Source organism: Pleurodeles waltl, chromosome 3_1 (assembly GCF_031143425.1).
Source record: "Pleurodeles waltl isolate 20211129_DDA chromosome 3_1, aPleWal1.hap1.20221129, whole genome shotgun sequence".
NCBI classification, from domain to species: Eukaryota; Metazoa; Chordata; class Amphibia; order Caudata; family Salamandridae; genus Pleurodeles; species Pleurodeles waltl.
The window spans coordinates 1,754,951,275-1,754,971,228 of NC_090440.1; the positions used below are offsets into that span (position 1 = coordinate 1,754,951,275).

A 19,954-nucleotide genomic window follows, 5' to 3' on the forward strand; every position below is an offset into this window, starting at 1 on the left:
AATCAGGGGGGTTTTAACCCTCTTTCCTGCTTTACCACTAGCCTGGCAGGTAGGACAAGCCCTGCAGAACTTGTCTGAGTGTGTCCTCATTTTGGGCCAGTGAAAGTGGTTGACAAGCCTGTTGAAGGTCTTGTCTTGTCCCAAATGTCCTGCCAGGGGAATGTCGTGAGCCAGACCCAGTAGGAAGGCTCGGTAACATTGGGGGACCACCAGCACACGTGCTGCCCCAAAGACCGGAACCCTAGGCTCACTGTAGAGGAGATCATTCTCCCAATATAGGTGGTGATTACCAGAGGCGTCACCTGCTGCCTGGTTTAAGGCTTGTTTCCTCAACCCTTCTAGAGTGGGACACTCTTTCTGCGCCTGGCAGAATTCCTCCCTGGTGGGTCCACCCTCAACTTGCCAGCCAGCAAGCTCCGGTAAGTCACCTAGGGTGGCAATGTCTTCCCCAGTTGGCTCGGGAGTCTCCTCCTCAGGAGCCCCGTCAGGCACTGTGGGAACTTCTGGGGCCGGTTTCCCGCGCCCCTCGTCCCTCCTCTTGGCAGCTCCCTGGGCCATCATTCCAGGCTCCAGATGCCCTTGACTTCCCTCTCGGTCAGCCATGGACCGGGTGGTCATGCAGACCCACTCAGGTAACCCTAACATCTCCAGGTGAGATCTGAGCTCTACTTCTTTCCAAGCAGTATGCTCTAGATCATTGCCTAACAGACAATCTACAGGCATGGCAGGACTCACAGCTACTTTCAGAGTACCAGAGACCCCCCCCCACTCAAAGGGAACCCGAGCCACCGGTAGGTGACTCTCGCGGTTGTCAGCGACTATGACCTGGTGGAATGTATTCGGGATTATCTGCTCTGTGGACACCAGCTGACTCTTGATAGTAGTCATACTGGCTCCTGTGTCACGCAGAGCCTCCACCTTCTGCCCATCAATGAGGACCCACTGCCGGTACTTGGAAGTATTTTTAGGCATGTGGACCTTGGACATCATTTCTCCTTCTCCCAGGGACACTAGGGAAATCTCTACCTGCTCCCCAAAGCTAGTGGGGTCCATCTCCCCCCCGAGTGCTACACTAGTCAACCCAGGCGCCTGTCCGGTAGTGGACGGTGCCCTCTTGGGGCACTGTGGATCGCCTTTGTAGTGACCATATTGGTAACACTCCATGCATTTGGGGCTAGATTTTCCTGACCTGTCAAATGTCCCTGGTTTCTTCCCAAATTTGGAAAAGGAAGGGTTGCCACCCCCTCCCTGGGAATTCTTTTGGGGGCCTTTAGAGAGTTCCTTATCTGTAAGTTTATCTCCCCCCTCTTTCTTCTGTTGGGAACCCTGACCACCTTTGTGGGAGTCCCCCCCAGGTACCTTTTTGGACACTCTGGTGCTAACCCAGAGGTCCGCCTCCTCAGCAAGCTTCCTGGGATCAGTCAGCTTACTATCCACTAGGTGCTGGCGCAAATCGGTATAAGTAACATTAAGCATATGCTCTCTCAGGATCAAGTCATATAAACCTTTATAATCTGCTACTTTGTTGCCCCGCACCCATCCATTCAGTGCCTTACTAGAGAAATCAAAGAAATCTACCCATGTTTGTGTGGTTTGTTTGGTGCTGTCCCTGAACCTCTGACGGTATCCCTCAGGGGTCAGCCCAAACTTGGCAAGTAAAGTGGCTTTCTGGAGTGGGTATGTGTTTTGATCCGGTGGATCCAATGTGAGAAGTGTGTCCCTCCCCAATGGCGGCACATAACCCCACATAGCTACCCCCCATTGCCCTTCAGGAACCTCATGAGCCCTTAGTGCAACTTCATAAGCAGCTAACCATTTATCTATGTCATCTCCCACCACAAAACTGGGCACCACATTTTTGGGTATACAAACCTTCTTTTCTCCAGCAGGTCCTGTCTGTATGCTGCCACCATTATTGCTGGATTCAGACTGTCTTGCCTTGATCTCCAGCTCCTTGAGACTCAGTTCATGAGCCAACAATAGTTTCTTTTCAGCCAACGCTCTTTCAGCTTCCACTTGTTTGGCTGTTCTTTCAGCTTCAATCTGTTTGGCTGCTCTTTCAGCCTCAGCTTGTTTGGCTTCTCTTTCTGCCCTCTTCTCCTCCTGTTGTGCCTCAATTTTCAGTTTTGCCATTTGCAATTGGAACTCCCTTTCTTCTCTCCTTTCCTCTGCGGTCAGGCTTTGCATGGAGACACTGCTCCCTGGTCTGGAAGGGTGCACAATTGCAGTGGTAACACCATCCATAGATAGTGGAAATCCTTCTGAGGGGCCATTTTCTGGCTCCTCTTCCTCATCATCCTCTAAATGGGCTTCTGCCCAGGCCCTCAGCGCCACTTGAAAGTCCTCCTTTCTGGAGGCCCCTTGGGTGGGTACCCTTAATGCCCTGCAGAATCCTCTTAGTTGTTTGACCGTGTATGTATCCAACTGGACTAGGTCAAAGTCCCCTGTCTGAGACCCAGTCAGAGACATGTTGAGTGAGGATTTAGTTTTTGAAAATTGTCAGGAAAAAAACGGATTTTCAAAAAGAGATAAAAACCAAGTTGACCTTCAACTGTGGGTATGTAGTGAAATACTTAGCTACTGTATGTCACTGCACAAATACAAGTCCTATCCTCACCGCTGATCACCAATGTTAGAAATGGGGTTTTTGGTTGGCAGTCAGGTTACCTCCTGTCCAAGCAAAAGCCCTCACTCTAGTCAGGGTAAGTCACACACTATCCAAGATTATCCTGTGCCCACCCTCTGGTAGCTTGGCACGAGCAGTCAGGCTTAACTTAGAAGGCAATGTGTAAAGTATTTGTGCAATAAATCATACAATACCACCATATAGCACCACAAAAATACACCACACAGTGTTTAGAAAAATATATAATATTTATCAGGATAATTGTAGGTCAAAAAGAATAAAGTTGCAATGGAAAATTGTAGAAATATCACAGGGAAGTGATATAGAGTGTCTTAAGTCCTTTAGAATGCAATACAGTGTCTTTCAAGCACAAAGTACCTGGTTTCTGGTGGAAAATCTCCTCAGAGGGCCACAGGAGAAGAGATGCGTGGAAAAAGGGGTGTGTGCGTCGATTTCTCCTCAGCACACACAGACTTGCGTCGGTCTTTTCCACGCGGGGAAGTCGGGCGTCGTTTTCCGGCGCGCAGACAGTCTCTTTTTGTGGATCGCGGGGATTACCAGATGTCCCGGGTCTGTGCGTGGATTCTCCTGCTTGTTTTCCGGCTGCGCGTCGTTCTGCGGGGCTGCGCGTCGAAGTTTCGATCTCACGGTAGGCGTCGCGTCGATTTCTCCTTGGAAGTCGGGCGGCGTTGTCCTTGCGAGGCCGTGCGTCGAAAGTTTGGTCTCACGGCAGGCGTCGCGTCGATTTCTCCTTGGAAGTCGGGCGGCGTTGTCCTTGCGAGGCCGTGCGTCAAAGTTTCGCACTCACGGTGGGCGTCGCGTCGATTTCTCCTGGAAAGTCGAGCGGCTTTGTCCTTGCGAGGTTGTGCGTCGAAGTCTCGATCGCCCCGAGGGCGTCGCGTCGATCAGCGTCGGTGTGCGGCGTTTTTCTCGCCGCGAAACAAGCTGTGCGTCGAAAGTTTCGGCGCACGGAGCGTCCAAGTGAAAGGAAGAAGTCTTTTTGGTCCTGAGACTTCAAGGAACAGGAGGCAAGCTCTATCCAAGCCCTTGGAGAGCACTTTCACAGCCAGACAAGAGTTCAGCAAGGCAGCAGGGCAACAGCAAGACAGCAGTCCTTTGTAGAAAGCAGACAGGTGAGTCCTTTGAGCAGCCAGGCAGTTCTTCTTGGCAGGATGTAGTTTCTGGTTCCGGTTTCTTCTCCAGCAAGTGTCTGATGAGGTAGGGCAGAGGCCCTGTTTTATACCCAAATGTGCCTTTGAAGTGGGGGAGACTTCAAAGAGTGGCTAAGAAGTGCACCAGGTCCCCTTTCAGTTCAATCCTGTCTGCCAGGGTCCCAGTAGGGGGTGTGGCAGTCCTTTGTGTGAGGGCAGGCCCTCCACCCTCCCAGCCCAGGAAGACCCATTCAAAATGCAGATGTATGCAAGTGAGGCTGAGTACCCTGTGTTTGGGGTGTGTCTGAGTGAATGCACAAGGAGCTGTCAACTAAACCTAGCCAGACGTGGATTGTAAGGCACAGAAGGATTTAAGTGCAAAGAAATGCTCACTTTCTAAAAGTGGCATTTCTAGAATAGTAATATTAAATCCGACTTCACCAGTCAGTAGGATTTTGTATTACCATTCTGGCCATACTAAATATGACCTCCCTGCTCCTTTCAGATCAGCAGCTGCCACTTCAACAGTGTATGAGGGCAGCCCCAATGTTAGCCTATGAAGGGAGCAGGTCTCCCAGTAGTGCAAAAACGAATTTAGGAGTTTTACACTACCAGGACATATAACTACACAGGTACATGTCCTGTCTTTTACCTACACAGCACCCTGCTCTAGGGGATACCCAGGGCACACATTAAGGGTGACTTATATGCAGAAAAAGGGGAGTTCTAGGCTTGGCAAGTACTTTTAAATGCCAAGTCGAGGTGGCAGTGAAACTGCACACACAGGCCTAGCAATGGTAGGCCTGGGACAAGGAAAAGGGGCTACTTAAGTGGATGGCACAATCCGTGCTGCGGGTCCACTAGTAGCATTTAATCTATATGCCCTAGGCACCTGGAGTGCACATGACTGGGGACTTATAAGTAGATTAAATAGTTCAATCAGGTATGATCCAAAGTTACCATGTTTACAGAGAGAGAGCATATACACTTTATCACTGGTTAGCAGTGGTAAAGTGCGCAGAGTCTAAAAACCAGCAAAAACAGTATCCAAAAACGAGGAGGGAGGCAGGCAAAAAGTTAGGGGTGACTACCCTAAGGCTGTCAGGTCTAACAGCATCCAATATATCTCTGATTAAAGGCAGTGGATGTCGATCCTTAATCGTTATTCTGTTGAGTTCACGAAAGTCCACACAAGGACGCAGATCCTAAGTCTTCTTTGGGACGAAGAAGAGAGGAGCCCCAGCAGGGGACGTGGAAGAAGCAATCAAACTGTTGTGTAAGTTGTCATCTAAATATTCCCTTAGCACCTTCTTTTCTTGGTCTGTCAGAGAATACATTCAACCGAAGGGGACGACTTCATCAGGAATTAAAGGAATACCACAGTCATAACTGCGATGAGGTGGCAAAATAGGATTACTAGGTTTCTTAAAAATCCTGATATATTCCTGATAACAATCTGGAACCCCCTGGATAATATTGATAGAGTTAGTGTTATCCTTAGTTGACTGACAGGACCTTTTTGGAGTCCAATAAGAAGTAGTGAAATAACGATTCTGTTGACAAAATGAAGACGTTAGGGATATAGTTTGTGTTTCCCAATTGATATAAGGGTTGTGTCGGGCTAACCAGGGAATTCCCAAAATCATGATGTGATTTGGTGAGGCTATGAGATCAAAGGCAACGTGTTCTTGATGCCCCCCAAATGTCAAACAAAGAGTAGGAGTTGAGGCCACCAGAGGTCCTAAGGTTAACGGAGAGCCATCCACCATGTGTACCTGCTCAGGAGTTTCTTTAGAAATGCGGGGAATTCCTTTACTCGTAGCCCAGGACTCATCCAGATAGAGTCCACTGGCTCCACAATCAAGGAAAGCCAGAAGATGTTCTTCTTGATCTTGTGAACTTTGTAACTTGACCGAGAGGATAAACAGGGTGGACATGGTGTCTTTGGAGGAACATATTGATGGTACTTCAGCTCCTTCGGTCTCCTTCCTCCTTACAGGGGACGGGAGCTGGCGTTTCCCGCAGGCCTTGAGGGACGTACCGGACAACTACAGATCAGGTGGCCAGCCTTACCACAGTATAGGCAAAGTCCCCTTCATCGTCGTTCCTTCCTTTCTGACTCCGTCAATGGCCCACGAACCAGATGTATCTGCATGGGCTCTTCATGGGGAGGTGGAGAGGCTTCAGATGGACTATCTTCCGTTCGACGACTGCTAGCACGAAAGGTACCGGACTGGTATGGAGCTCTAGTTCTACGTCTTTCGTCCTTGCGCTCTCGAAGTCTATACTCGATGTTCATAGATTAATCCATTAATTCTTTCAAAGAACAAGCTGGAGAAGAGTGTACAAGCTCATCTTTAATTTCTTCATGCAGGCCTCGGCGGAAAAGGGTTACGAAGGTGCGTTCTACCCAGGAGGTTTCAGCTGCCAGCTGTTTGAAGCGGGTTATATACTGCAGTACATCCTAATTACCCTTCTGAATGTCACATAAGGCTTCTTCAGCTGCTGCTTCTACCCCGGTCTCTCAAACATTTGTTTGAAAACAGTCAGGAAAGCGGAATAGTTAGCCAGGACTGGGTCATCTGCAGAAACCAGAAGAGTCGCCCAAGCAAGCGCTGAACCAGACAAGGCGCTGATCAGATAGCCCACCTTAGCCTTATCTGAAGAAAGCTGGAGTGGACGAAAGGCAAAGAAAACCGTCAGGGCGTCCAAAAATTCCTTCATCTTTAAAGGATCTCCGGAATATCGAGGAATAGTAGCAGATACGGGTGGTATGTCCATTGATCGGGAAGACAAGACCTGTCGTAGTGCAGTGTTCTCTGTCCGTAACTGTTGTAACTCTTGGGCTTGTTGTTGGACAGTCTGTAACATAGCTTGAGCATTTTCTGACTCTTCTCCCGGTGGATCTTCCATGGCGCTCTCGCAACGCAGAATCTTTTGGCGTTGCAATCTGTCAGGTACTGCGCTGGACTTCTCACCTCTGGATTTTGGATTGGCGAATACACCAAGGGGGTGATTCTAATTCTGGCGGGCGGCGGAGGCCGCCCGCCAGAATTCCGCCCCCATAATACCGCTCCGCGGTCAGAAGACCGCGGAGGGTATTATGAGTTTTTCCCTGGGCTGGCGGGCGGTCTCCAAAAGACCGCCCGCCAGCCCAGGGAAAAACTCCCTTCCCACGAGGATGCCGGCTCGTAATCGAGCCGGCGGAGTGGGAAGGTGCGACGGGTGCAGTAGCACCCGTCGCGTATTTCAGTGTCTGCAAGGCAGACACTGAAATACCTTGCGGGGCCCTCTTACGGGGGCCCCTGCCGTGCCCATGCCATTGGCATGGGCACGGCAGGGGCCCCCAGGGGCCCGCGACCCCCCCTACCGCCATCCTGTTCATGGCGGCTTTCCCGCCATGAACAGGATGGCGGTAGGGGGGGTCAGAATCCTCATGGCTGCGGAGCGCGCTCCGCAGCCATGGAGGATTCAAACGAGCAGCGGAAAGTCGGCGGGAGACCACTGACTTTCCGCTTCTGACCGCGGCTGAACCGCCGCGGTCAGAATGCTCGTTGGAGCACCGCCAGCCTGTTGGCGGTGCTCCCGTGGTCGGTGGCCCTGGCGGCCACCGGCCGCCAGGGTCAGAATGACCCCCCAAGTCTTCTACAGGTCCTGGATACTCCCAGATAAGGGCGACCCCTTCTAGTAGCCACGGTGCCGCTTGACAGGCTATGCCAAAGCAGACCGTACCCTCCAGAAGGAGTCCCAGAGGGAAAAAAACCCAACACTGGGGAAAAAACCTCTAACAAGAACTCCAGAAGGAAAACAAGAAAAAACAGGACTTGACGACAGGAAACAAAAATAGGCAATATCCAGGGTAAAAAGCAGGAAAAAAGGAACAGGCAAAAATGTCCCAAGACAAAGCAGGAACAAAGAACAGGCAAAAATTTCCCAAGGCAAAAGCAGGAACAAAGAACAGGCAAAAATCTCCCAAGGCAAAAGCAGGAACAAAGAACAGGAGCGAACAGCACAACCAGAAGGAAGTGTTTGCAACGCAAGGAGGAACAAGACTGACTGACTTATATACTGAGAAAAGAGAAGTGACATCACAGGAAAGGGAAGTAACACCATCTTGGATTGGGAAAAGCCCATAGACCAGTATAGGAAAAAGGAAGTAGTATAAAAGAAAAACAGAGCATGCTGGGACAAAAACATGAAGAAGACAAGATGGACACAACATGGATAGAGACAGGCAAAAGGACCAACAAAAAACCCACCACCAACAACAAAAGAAGAAAAAAGGCTACAAGTAAGTGTAGCGCGACCGGGAGCGAAATATATGCTTCCCAGAAAGCATAGTCAAAAAACGCGGGGAACGACGCTCCGAATATCGGTAGCGCGTTCCACCCGCGAGGACAGAAAGAGACGCCGCGTCAGAGCGCGGCGTTACAGTTGTGTGCGTTGTTGTCTATCCGCTCTTTGTACAAGGATCTTTTGGTGGTCCGGATTAGCTGGTGGTGTTTGCGCATGGCTGATTTGAGGGTGGTGAAGTTGCTCTCTGATTGTTCTTGGCGCCAGGTTTTCTCAGTCTTCCGGCATTTTCGTTTGGACGCCTGAAGTTCTGCGGTGAACCAGGGAGCTTTCTTGTTGATGCGGTGTTGTTGGTTTTCTTGAGTGGAGCGAGGGTGTTGGTGCAGTCGTCAAGCAATCATTTGAGGTTGAGAGCGGTGGTGTTGGGGTCGTTGGTTTTAGGTGGTGGGGATTGAGCGAGGTTGGAGATCAGCTGTTCCTTGGAGATCTTGTTCCACTTGCTGTGAGGGATCGGATGTTGGTGGTGGGCTTCAGGAAGGAAAAGTGAACGCAGTGGTGGTCGGTCCAATGGAGTTCGGTGGTGTGAGTGAAGGTGATGTGGCTGCTGGAGGAGAATATGGCGTCAAGCGTGTGCCCAGCTGAGTGGGTGGGCGAGGAGACCAGTTGCTTGAGGCCGAGGTTTGCGAGGTTGTCCAGTAGGGCAGTGGAGTTGCAGTCGCTGGTGCTCTCCAGGTGGAAATTTATGTCGCCGAGGAGCAGGTAGTCCGGGGAGGCGAGGGCGTAGGAGCTGATTGTGTCGGCGATGGCGTTGCAGAATTGGGGGCGGGCCTGGTGGTCTGTAGACGAGGGTTCCTATCAGGGTGGTGTTGACGTTGATGTGTATCTGATAGTGTAGGTGCTCTGCGGCATCCAGGGTGTCGTTGGTGTTAGTGGAGATCCTGATGGATCTTCTGTGTACTATGGCGATTCCTCCACCTGGTTTGTTCATACGGTCTCTTCGGGTGTTCTTGTAGCCCTCCGGGATGGCTATGGCGATGTCTGGTTCAGATGAGGGGTTCATCCATGTTTCAGTGAGGAAGGCATTGTCAGGGGAAGCTGTCGTGAGTAGGTCCCAGAGCTCGATGGCGTGCTTGTGTATGGAGCGGGTGTTGAGGAGGATGCAGCTGAGATGGTTGGGGTCTCTGGCGTTGTTGTGGTGCTTGGTGGCTTGATTGCAGGAGAAGCGGCATGAGCGGCATGAGCGGCAGGCAAAGGGTCCGTGGGTGTGCCTGGGGTCAGCCTGGGCGCAGGCGGTAGGCCGGCCGGGGTTGAGTGCGTGGAGCTCTGCGGTGGTGTAGCGGCGCCTTGAGGTGTGGGAGGTGCGTGGGCCAGGGGGACGGGCGCTGGGCATGGTACAGACGCGGACGGGAGCAGACGGGCTTGCCGCTGGCGCGCCAGTGGCGCAGCCGCGCAGTGGCCGCCATTATGAAGGGGAGGTGGGAGGGAGGAGCAGCTGGGAGGCAGGAGGGTGTGACGAACAGGGGGCACAAGGGGGGCGGGGCCACAGGGGATGCAGCCGCGGGGACGGGGAAACCGAGCAGAACCAGCAGAAAGGCAGAGACAGCAGGAAAAGTGGCAAAAGGAAAATGGAAAAAACAGAAAAACTGAGCAAAACAGAAAACAGGCACAGAAAACATAAAACACAAGATATCAAGACTAACACACAATAATTACACCTACCACTAGACACCAGGTATGAGGTGCAGGTGGGTGCCTGTGGGTGGTGGAGGTCCTCGAACTCGCGGGAGCAGCGAGGGCGGGGTCAGGAGCACAAGGGCAGTCCGGTGGAGCTGCTCGTCACGCAGAGTGGTTCCTGGCCTTAAATCAGGTCAGGGGTCACCCTGAGCAGCGCGCAGCGGGGGCCATTAAGAAGAGGAGGTGGGAGGGAGGAGCAGCTGGGAGGCAGGATGGTGTGACAAATGGAGGGGTGAGGGGGGTGGGGCCGCAAGGGACACAGCGGCGGGGATGGGGAAACCGGTCAGAACCGGCAGAAAGGCAGAGGCAGCAGGAAATGTGGCAAAAGGAAAATGGAAAAAACAGAAAAACAGAGCAAAACAGAAAACGGGCACAGAAAACAGAAAACACAAGAAAACAAGACTAACACACAATACTTATGCCTACCACTAGACACCAGGGATGAGGCGCAGACGGGTTTAATGTCATAGGAGAGCTACGCAAGGATTGGTGAGATGTCACCACTAATCATGCTGTCATTGGTCAGGTGCCATTGTGGCTTACACTATGATTGGTTGACCTTTGGCATAGCGCCACTGTGAGAAGTAGATTGTTTGTTTGTTTTTATGTCGTTGTGAATATTTGTAATTGGGAGAAATTAGGGCTAGGTTGAAAAAGCCTAACATTTCTAAAGCTGTTCTTATTATGGAAGATGAAAAGATTCTTCCTTTAGATACAGTTGCGTTTGAAATGATGACAAATGTGGGTTTTCATACGTGTGGCTGAAAAGATTGGCCTTACATTAAATCTTATGATGAGAATTTAAAAATAAAATTCTATTAAAGGGTACCTTTAATTCCAGAAAGCTTGGATAGCTGAGGCAAGTGATGTGTGATAAGAAGCTGCAACCTAGACTTACACAATTTAAAGATTTAAACAAATTGCACAGAGTGGCAACTGAGGAGGAGAGGAAAATAATGAAAAAGCAGGTCAGAGATATAGTAATCCAGCAGCTAAAGTCAAAGTGGGGTACAAAGAGAAAGGTGTGGAAAGAAGATATGATAGTTCCTTCAACACTTAGTGAATCTGACAGAACTAGAACTGAGAACAATTCTGTAAAGTCTTAAAATGAAAAACTAAAGAGACAAGGAAATTGATTATCATGAGGAAGATGATTTCTTAAATGATCTGCTGGAACCTCAACCCCCTCTCTACAGAGATAACACAGATACTACACAGACACTGAGTCTTCCACTGCATAATATGGGTGCATTGGAAAGCACAGCATTTAGAATTGCAAGCACTCCATCTGAGGATGGTTCACCTGGTCCCAGAACCTGGGAGAAGAGAAATTAATATTGCTAATGTGAACATCGATAGTAGATATTATTTACAGGGTGCCACTGATGTAGAAAGACTACTTGTCTATAATTCAGATGAATTCAAATACTTGACCAGCGAAGCAGCTGACATGCTTGAAAACTTAGCAGATCAATATGACATTCATTTATATAAATCTGGAAGCCTGTGTAAAAACTTTAGAATTTATTTGAGTGAAGCATAAGTGAAGAAAATTGGTCCACTGATTCTGCGAGCTCATAACAAATAGTTTATTGATTTAATAAAAGACTGGAGAGAGTTAAAAAAGTGTAGGGACAAGTGGAAGAAAAAAAAGAAAAGGCTTGAGTCTTAAAAGAAAGCAAATGTGGTCATGACTGAACCGGAAATGGAAATAGCTGTTTTAAATTTTCCTTGTTGAGAAGTTCATGGAGGAGCAAATTTGTATGTTCCTTGAACAGAGCTGAAAAGAAGAAGTTGAAAAACCTGTGACTTTTTCAAAAGTGCTTTGGCTGGACTTGAACACATTGTTTGATATTATTGTTCCAAAAGATGTATGGACTCTTTACAAAGTGGCTGCTACCCGGTGGGCAGATTAACCCTGAACAGTAGCTCCTAACAATGGTCTGGCTTCTCTTGTATTGGAGACGTATATAACAGTGACTGAACATTTGAAGAAGAAAGTGCAGGAGAAAGAGGTGACTTGGACAAAGATTATGAGAACTACACAAGAGCCTAGAGAGTCAGTGCAAATATATTATGGGAGACTCATGCAGATTTATTGGTAGTTCAGAGGAGTTGAAGGTCCTGTAAGTGAAGATATTACTAGTTTCCTAATCACTTTTGTTTTAGGTTTGCATCATTAGCTTAGTTCTCATGTGTTGGCGAACCAAGAATACTGATGATATACACAAGAATGCCAAATATTGCACTGATTGTTTTGACACAATGTAGAAAAGGTTATGGAGAGGTTGATGGTTGCACAGATGAATCCGCTTCAGAGAGACTGTAAAAATCAGATGGTGAGTTTGGGTTGTGATTTTGGTTAGGCTGATGGTGCAGATTATGCAAATTCTACTATGAATTTTGGAATGCAAGGAGTCAGTGTGCAAGAAAATAATATGACATCTGAACAAACTGGAAATGTTTTCCACAAGGCAGAGATAGAGGCTTTGTGAATATTTCTGGAATGAATAAAAACATATATATTCTTAAGAAAAGCTTTGTTTGTCATCTCTGCAGGAAATTTGGTTATTGAAAGCACGAGTACCGACAGAATCTAGACTGAATCCAACATGATTTTGTTCCTCAATTGCAGCAGGATGCAAATCATTCATATATACAGTTTACAGCTCCATCCTAAAAGACACTGATGCAGAATGTGCACATTCATGGCCAGTTCCATACAAGTATGCCTGTAGCCCCAGTGTTACAGCAAGCCATGGTACACAAAATGCCCCAATACCACAGTTCAGGTTTCAGCAGAATCCATTGATTTTGAATGCTAATTTCCACCAATGTTCACCTAATTTGCAATGACGGTGCCTGAGCGGGGAAGATTGTTGCATGCTTTGTGCAGTCCTAAAGATAGACTAGAGTGGCCCATATGTAGATGGTGAGGTGAATGGCCGCCATGTAACATTTTTGATCAATACTAGTGCTATCCACTTTACGGTTCATTCCATTGAGGACTAAACCTATCCCTCTTGGAAAGAAAAGTCTAGGTTGTAGGGATTAACAATAAGCAAAGTACAAATCAGGTTCCAGCCAGTGTCCAGCCAAAAATATGTTCCATTGAAAGTGATCATCAATTCATAGTGTTTGATTTGAGGTGCTGTCACAATTCAAACTCAGGATGAGTATTTAGAGTTTAATATAAAGTCAAAAGAGTAGACGGTTCAGTTATTCCCAGTTCTTACACAAAATGACCTGCCACTTGATTTAAGAAAAACAATGAAAGAAGAAGTATACAATTTTACAGGAAAAGAAATTGGAGTGATAAAAAGTGCCGTGCCAGTAAAAATTACAATGAAGCCAGATGCTGTATACCCTCCAAAGTGTCATTATAATTTGTTATGAGAAACAGATGAAGAAAAGAAGTCCTTCATAGAAAAAAAAGATAGAACAGGGACTTTTACAAGCAGTACTTGGTTGTCCATGTAACTTTCCTATGATGAGCCTTAAAAAAACGAATGTGGAGGGTAGTCCAAGATCTTCATAAAATTTATGAAATTGTAGTTGTATGTTGTCCGATGTTACTGAACCCGGCTGCGATTTTGTTTCAGATTCCTGCGAATGCATAAAGGAACATAGTCATTGACTTGTGCCAGGCGTTCATCTTCATTATTCTTCATAAGGTTAGTCAATGTCGTTTTGCATTTTGGTTCCTCAATAAAGTCCTCTTTGGTAAAAAAAGCCACAAGGATATTAAAAAGCCCCTCACTTTGTAGTCAGATCCTAAAGTAGCATTTGCAAAGTGTGCAACTGCCTTATCTCTCAGAACTGGTGCTGTATATTGATGAAATGAATAGTAAAGTCTAACACAAAAGAAGATTGCACGTTGGATATAAAAGCGCTCATGAACCGTCTTGCTGACAATGCACATAAGGTTTTACTTACAATGATGCAGTACTGTCAAAGAAACATGATTTAGCTTGCTCATCACATTGAGAAATGAGTGAGAAAAGTGTCCTCAGAACATGTTTCTGCAAATCTGAGAACTAATCCTCCAACTCCCCTGAAGGAAGTGAGAATGTTTTTGGTAATGGTTGGCAACTGTCCTCAGTGGATTCCACACTTGTGCCTGATTTTAAAGCCTTTAATAAGTCTTACTCAGAATGACATAGTGGATCTGGTCCCATGTGACGAATGCATGGGTGCCCTCCTAGAACTCAGAAACAAACTCTGCAGCACTCCAGTTCTAGGAATGGATACGTGATAAGGATTTTTATCTTTTCTGATATGAGAAAAATGGGTGTGCACTGTCCGTACTTGTGCAAGAACATGGTGGACTTAATCGGCCTGTCACTTACTTCTCTGCTACATTAGATCTAGGAGCCACAACTCTTTCTGGTTGTTTGAAATCCATAGCAGCTTCTTATGTGGCCACAGAGCAAAGTGAAGGGAATGTGATGGGCTACAAACCTATAGTGTTAGTCCCACACTCAGTTGAAGTTTTGTTGACTTGTACATGAACTCAGCCCATAACAAACAGAGCCTTACAGAGTACGAACAAATAATATTGGCTGATAACAGATCAATGTATCACAAGACCCTTACCATGACTGCACTAATGTAACAGAATTAGGTGCCAAACTAGGAACACACATTAAAGTTACTGTGCTTGATGACTCTGATCTAAAGCAGCGTGTGCACTTTGCCCTACCTCTGAAATTATTGAAGCATTATACTTGTGTAATGTAACCTCAGCACATGTAGCAGACCTGATTGCCCTGACAAGAACATGCTGGCTTAGGTAATTAATTAAGTGTAGTGATCTACACAGACAGCCAGTATGGATCTGGAGTGGTACACAATTTTGGCAATTGTTGTAACAAAGGGGTTTCAAGACATCCTCTAGCAGTCCCATTAGAAACAACACATACATTTTGAATTTGTTGGAAGCATTGCAGCAGCTTAAAGAAATATTGGTTTTAAGATGTATTGCCCATACGTTTAGTGATGGCACATACACCATGTTGCTAGGCTTTGTGCTCTTTGAACAGTGACAATTCAATAAAAAACAAAAAACTAGAGATAGAACAAGGTCAATGTAAATCTGGAACAGAAACTGATTAACCTAATAATGTGAATTGTTTTTGTTGAACCCAGTATAGACAGCACTCAGTGTACTCAGAGAACCTCAGGAGGAAGTACCAAAAAATGAAAAGAAAAAAGAATACAATGACATTTGGGTAACCCCAAAACACCAATATGTACTTCCTGATGTTAATTATGGCAAGATTGATTCACAGACAGACATATGTAGGGAGAGATGCAATGGTGAGGATTTTTAAGACGCATGGGCATAAACGTCACGTTAGAGCTGTAGCAGAAGATTGATGCCAGAGATGCATTACTTTCAGAAGCTAAATCAGTGAAAAATAACACTAATTACTATGAGTCACTGAGGCAAGTCTGAGGGACCATTCAAGTGGGTTAGACTGATATGTATTTACAACTAGTTTGGGTATACATTAGTGATTGACTGTCCGTTTTCTAAATGGCAGGAGGCTCACCCAGCTAGCAGATCTGACAGCAAGGCAGAGGCCAAACTAATATTAAGGGAAATAATTTCACACTGTGATATCACACTGTGAGATAGACAGAGGTACTCACTTTAAAAATCAGATGTACAGATTTGCAAAGTGACTAAACATTTCACTGTAGCTACAGATCTGAAATATCAGGGGTGGTAGAAAGGATAAATGGCACAAAAAAAAACATGCTAGCCAAGATATGTGCCTCAACAACTTTGAATTGGCCAGATGCACTTGTGTTAATGAGCATTAGAACCACTTCAAATAAAAAGAATGGTTCCTCACCATCAAATGTTTTGGTGGGGATGGTGATGAGAATCCTGTGCATTCTTTCAGAGCACTTGTATTAATAACTGATGACATTGTATTGTACTTCTATAAAGTAGTGAAATCTGTCTCTCAGGTGAATGAGGCAACACTGTCAACAAAATAAATTATGTATTTATTTAATTCACTTATAAAGTGCAACACCCACCCCCTCACAGATATCACGGTGCTAGAGCACTTACTACTCTACAGCCAAATTCACACACCTTTATAAGGGGAATAACCAGGTCTTCAATCCCTTCTGGAACCTGGCGTGTTCCGTACTCACGCGAAGATCAAGAGGTAATTAATTTTAATGAACGGCCGGAGTGGGCAAAAGAGTGGCCACCCATTCTGGTTTTTTGTAATGCGTTTAGCATTGACCAACGCTGTTTTAGCCAAGTGCAAAGCTAGTGCAGGCTTATAAAAATCACCTTGACTATGTAAGGTGGCCGGTCCAGTGTCATATGGTGCTTTGTGGACATGACATACCATCTTAAATGTATCTCTCTTACAGACTGGCAGCCAGAGAAGTGAAATTAAGCAAAGAGAAGCTGAAAAGGTTTGGGCACTGTTGCACATGAGTCTGGCTTCAGCATTTTGGATGGATTGCAAACGAGTAAACAAGTATTTTGCCATTCCTAAATGTAGGGCAATGCCATATTCCAACCTGCTTATAATCAATACTTGGACAACTGTCCTTCACCATTCCATTGGAATCCAGCGGAAGAACTTATGTAAAAGTCTGAACAGCCCAAGGCATTTGCCATTGGTAGCATTTGCCTGGTCCTGCATGGAAAGGGAATCACCTATCAAGAATCAAAGATTCTTTGCTACTCTCCTTGGTTCTGGTGCGATGCCCAGGGACGTCAGCCAACACAAATTGTCCCAGATGCTACGAGCTCCACTAAAAAGAGCTCTGTCTTTTTCTCATTGAGCTTCACACAATGCGCTTGCATCCATGTACCTACTTCTAAGAGCCAGCCAATATGGTTCTCCCAGGTCTCCCAGCAGCTCTCCAGTATGGAAATGATAAACTGAATGTCATCAGCATAAGAGCAGATCTCAAAGCCCCAAGCTATGACAATACCAGCCAGTGAGGAGACATAAACATTGAAAAGTGTGAGACTGAACAAGGGGCCCTGTGGGACCCCACATTTAGGTAAATGGGGAATGGATCTAAAAGTTAAATTTTGAGCTGACTGAGTTCTATTCTTGAGAAAAGATCCAAACCATTGTAAGGCTTTTGCGTGCAACCCGGTCTCATGTAGTCTCTTTATCAGCAAACTGTGAGAAACCGTGTCAAGATCAGAACCGCAGACTCCCCCTAGTCAAATTCTAATCTAATGCTGTCCAGTACTGCCAGCAAGGTGGACTCTGTGCTATTTCTGTCCCCCAAAGCCTATTTGTGACACGTCCAGTAGATTATTACTTTCCAAGAAAGATGTCAGCTGAGCATTGACTAGTCCTTCAAGTACCTCAGACATATACGGCAGCAGAGGTATTTGACCTTTGTAAAACAGGACGGAGGCATCAATAACAGCTTTCCTCACCAAAGGTAGAATCAGGGCCTGCTTCCAGTAAGCCGTATATTCCACATTGACCAAAGATAAATTGAAGACCTGGGTCAAATATGGACATAATATAGAGGCCAAGCATAACTAAATAAAGTGGGGACTTGGGTCAAAAGGTAAACCAGATTTTACCTCTAATATGACCTTTTCTACTTGTTCTGGGGTAAAAAGTCCCCAAATTACCTAGATGCGCTGACGCTTTTTAATGAGGATCAAAGTGTTCCTAAGAGATTTCTTCTAAAAGGGGTTGAGCCTCAAAGGTCAAATAGATTTTTTCTATTTCATCATTAAAGTACCTAGCCATCTCTTTGCACCGCTCAGCAGAGACACTGAGGGCCTCATTCTGACCCTGGCGGACGGCGGAGGCCGTCCGCCAGGGTACCGCCGCTGAATGACCGCACCGCGGTCAAAAGACCGCGGCGGCCATTTAGACATTTCCTCTGGGCCGGCGGGCGCTCTCCAAAAGAGCGCCCGCCGGCCCAGAGGAAATGCCCCTGCAACGAGGACGCCGGCTCAGAATTGAGCCGGCGTAGTTGCAGGGGTGCGACGGGTGCAGTTGCACCCGTCGCGTATTTCAGTGTCTGCTTAGCAGACACTGAAATACTTTTCGGGGCCCTATTACGGGGGCCCCTGCCGTGCCCATGCCATTGGCATGGGCACGGCAGGGGCCCCCAGGGGCCCCGCGGCACCCCCTACCGCCATCCTGTTCCTGGCGGGCGAACCGCCAGGAACAGGATGGCGGTAGGGGGTGTCAGAATCCCCCATGGCGGCGCAGCAAGCTGCGCCGCCATGGGGGATTCTAAGGGCAGCGGTAAACCGGTGGGAGACCGCTGGTTTGCCTCTTCTGACCGCGGCCGAACCGCCGCGGTCAGAATGCCCTGCGGGGCACCGCCGGCCTGTCGGCGGTGCTCCCGCCGACCCTGGCCCCCTGAATGTCTGATTTAAACTTGTGGGATGAGGGTGTGTCCAACATGGCGCCCATGTAGACAGGGCTTTGCTGACCGCGCATTAGATGGGGCACAGGCAGAATGTTTAGAGCTCCCACGTTGACACCCTGTGCAGCCGGGGCTTGTGAATGACTGATGGGGGCCACAAGTGGTGACCGCAACTTTGCCCCTCTTCTGCTAAAGCTGGCGGAGGATGGTGAAATATATCAGCAGCAGCCTTAAAATGACAGCCCCTATGCTGGGCTGACTCCCTGGGGGGGTTTGACACTGAAATCTGGGGAGAAGAGTGCTGCACATGATGTGGCTGAGCGCCGAATGCCTGGTGCGACCTCTGACCCCTGCTGACTTGGCTCCAGGACCTCAAGTGGCAGCACAACTTCCTACACCTGGTGAGGCCTGTGGATGTGGTGCCTGGGCACGTGAACCGTGAGATGGAGCAGAGGATGCCCTAATTGAGAGAAGGCGTTAGAGGAGGAGGCTTGACCGGGAGACGGCTGCACACCCTGACAGGAGCTTCCAGCAGCTGCGAGCAACAACAATTGAGACACTGCTTCGACCCCTGCAGACCGAGGACCCTAGTCTTAGCACCACCTCCCCCACCTAAGGGGCAGTCTACAGGTACTAGCACTAGCAGCACCTTTGAACCAGGCCTCTCTCCTGTCCTCAACAAATTTGACAACTGTGCCACATATTTTGAAGACTTCCGGGTGGTCAGTGGGTACTGCTTTGGCTTAGGTTGGGAGGGACCCCCATTCTGACGCGTGTGGACCTTGGCAGTAGGAGATGCCTGAATATCAAAGAGCATCACTACGCCTGGGAATTCTGACTACGGCCCACTTGGTGGAGCCTTTGGCTGAGTGGTAGCAGGGTGGAGCTCTGAGTGATTGACTCTGTGTGCCACACTCTGCGGGGTGCCCCTTTCATTGGCAGAGGCCTGCTGCAGCTCGGACTCCGGGTGGGCACTCATGCGCGTTGTCTCTGGGTATGGGGGAGGCAGAGGCTGGTGACGCTCGGCAGTGCCACTCATTACATCATGAATTTTGTCACCCCGGTCGCTTGATTGCCAGATCTTGAGGAGTTGATACCTCTGGGACGGGCTCACGGCACGATTTTCACTGTAAAGATGCCACTGCTGCACAGGGTGCTTGGCTCAACTTTCATTGTTGAAGGGGTTGTGCCCCTTACTACTCTCCATGCCACCTCCCTCCACCCCCAAGCCGGATCGCAAGTGGAAAATGATGCTCCAAGTACTCGGTTCTTTCTTGGACACTTGTTTGGGACCCTCAGGAAAGTGCTAGCTAATCACGAGATTAACATTGCAGCGGATAATAAAGAACTGAAAAAAGACTTCAGTGAGTTGGGTCAGAGAGTCAACGCATTGGAGCCAGCTGGGGACTCCAGTGTGGAGGAACTGGAAGCCCACAGACAGGCGTTCCTAGCGCTCAGGGACAAAAATGAGGAGCTTCTCTATCAACTTGAGGACTTGGAGAACAGGTCCCGGCACTCCAATATTCAGATTAAGGGGGTACTGCTGCAGGTGGACTCTGGAAGTGTTGAGTCCTACATTCTTCATCTGTTTCGCCATGCAGCATCCAACCGCGAGGAGAAGGAAATAGTGCTGGACTGTACACACAGGGCAGGGCACCTGGCCAAAACCCCTGAAACACCGCATGACATACTTACCTGTCTGCACTCTTGTTGCCAGAAGGAAGTGATTATAGGAGCTGACTGTGACAAGATTGCTATT

At 47.8% G+C, this 19,954-nt stretch overlaps 1 long non-coding RNA gene across 1 annotated transcript in view; it reads left to right on the top strand.

Moving 5' to 3' along the window:
- Nucleotides 1–19,954, top strand: part of LOC138283424 (uncharacterized) — an 84,184-nt gene that overhangs the window by 59,100 nt on the left and 5,130 nt on the right. The window contains exon 2 of the long non-coding RNA XR_011201251.1: nt 13,407–13,478. This is a non-coding gene — a long non-coding RNA (uncharacterized lncRNA). The remainder of the gene's footprint in view (nt 1–13,406; nt 13,479–19,954) is intronic.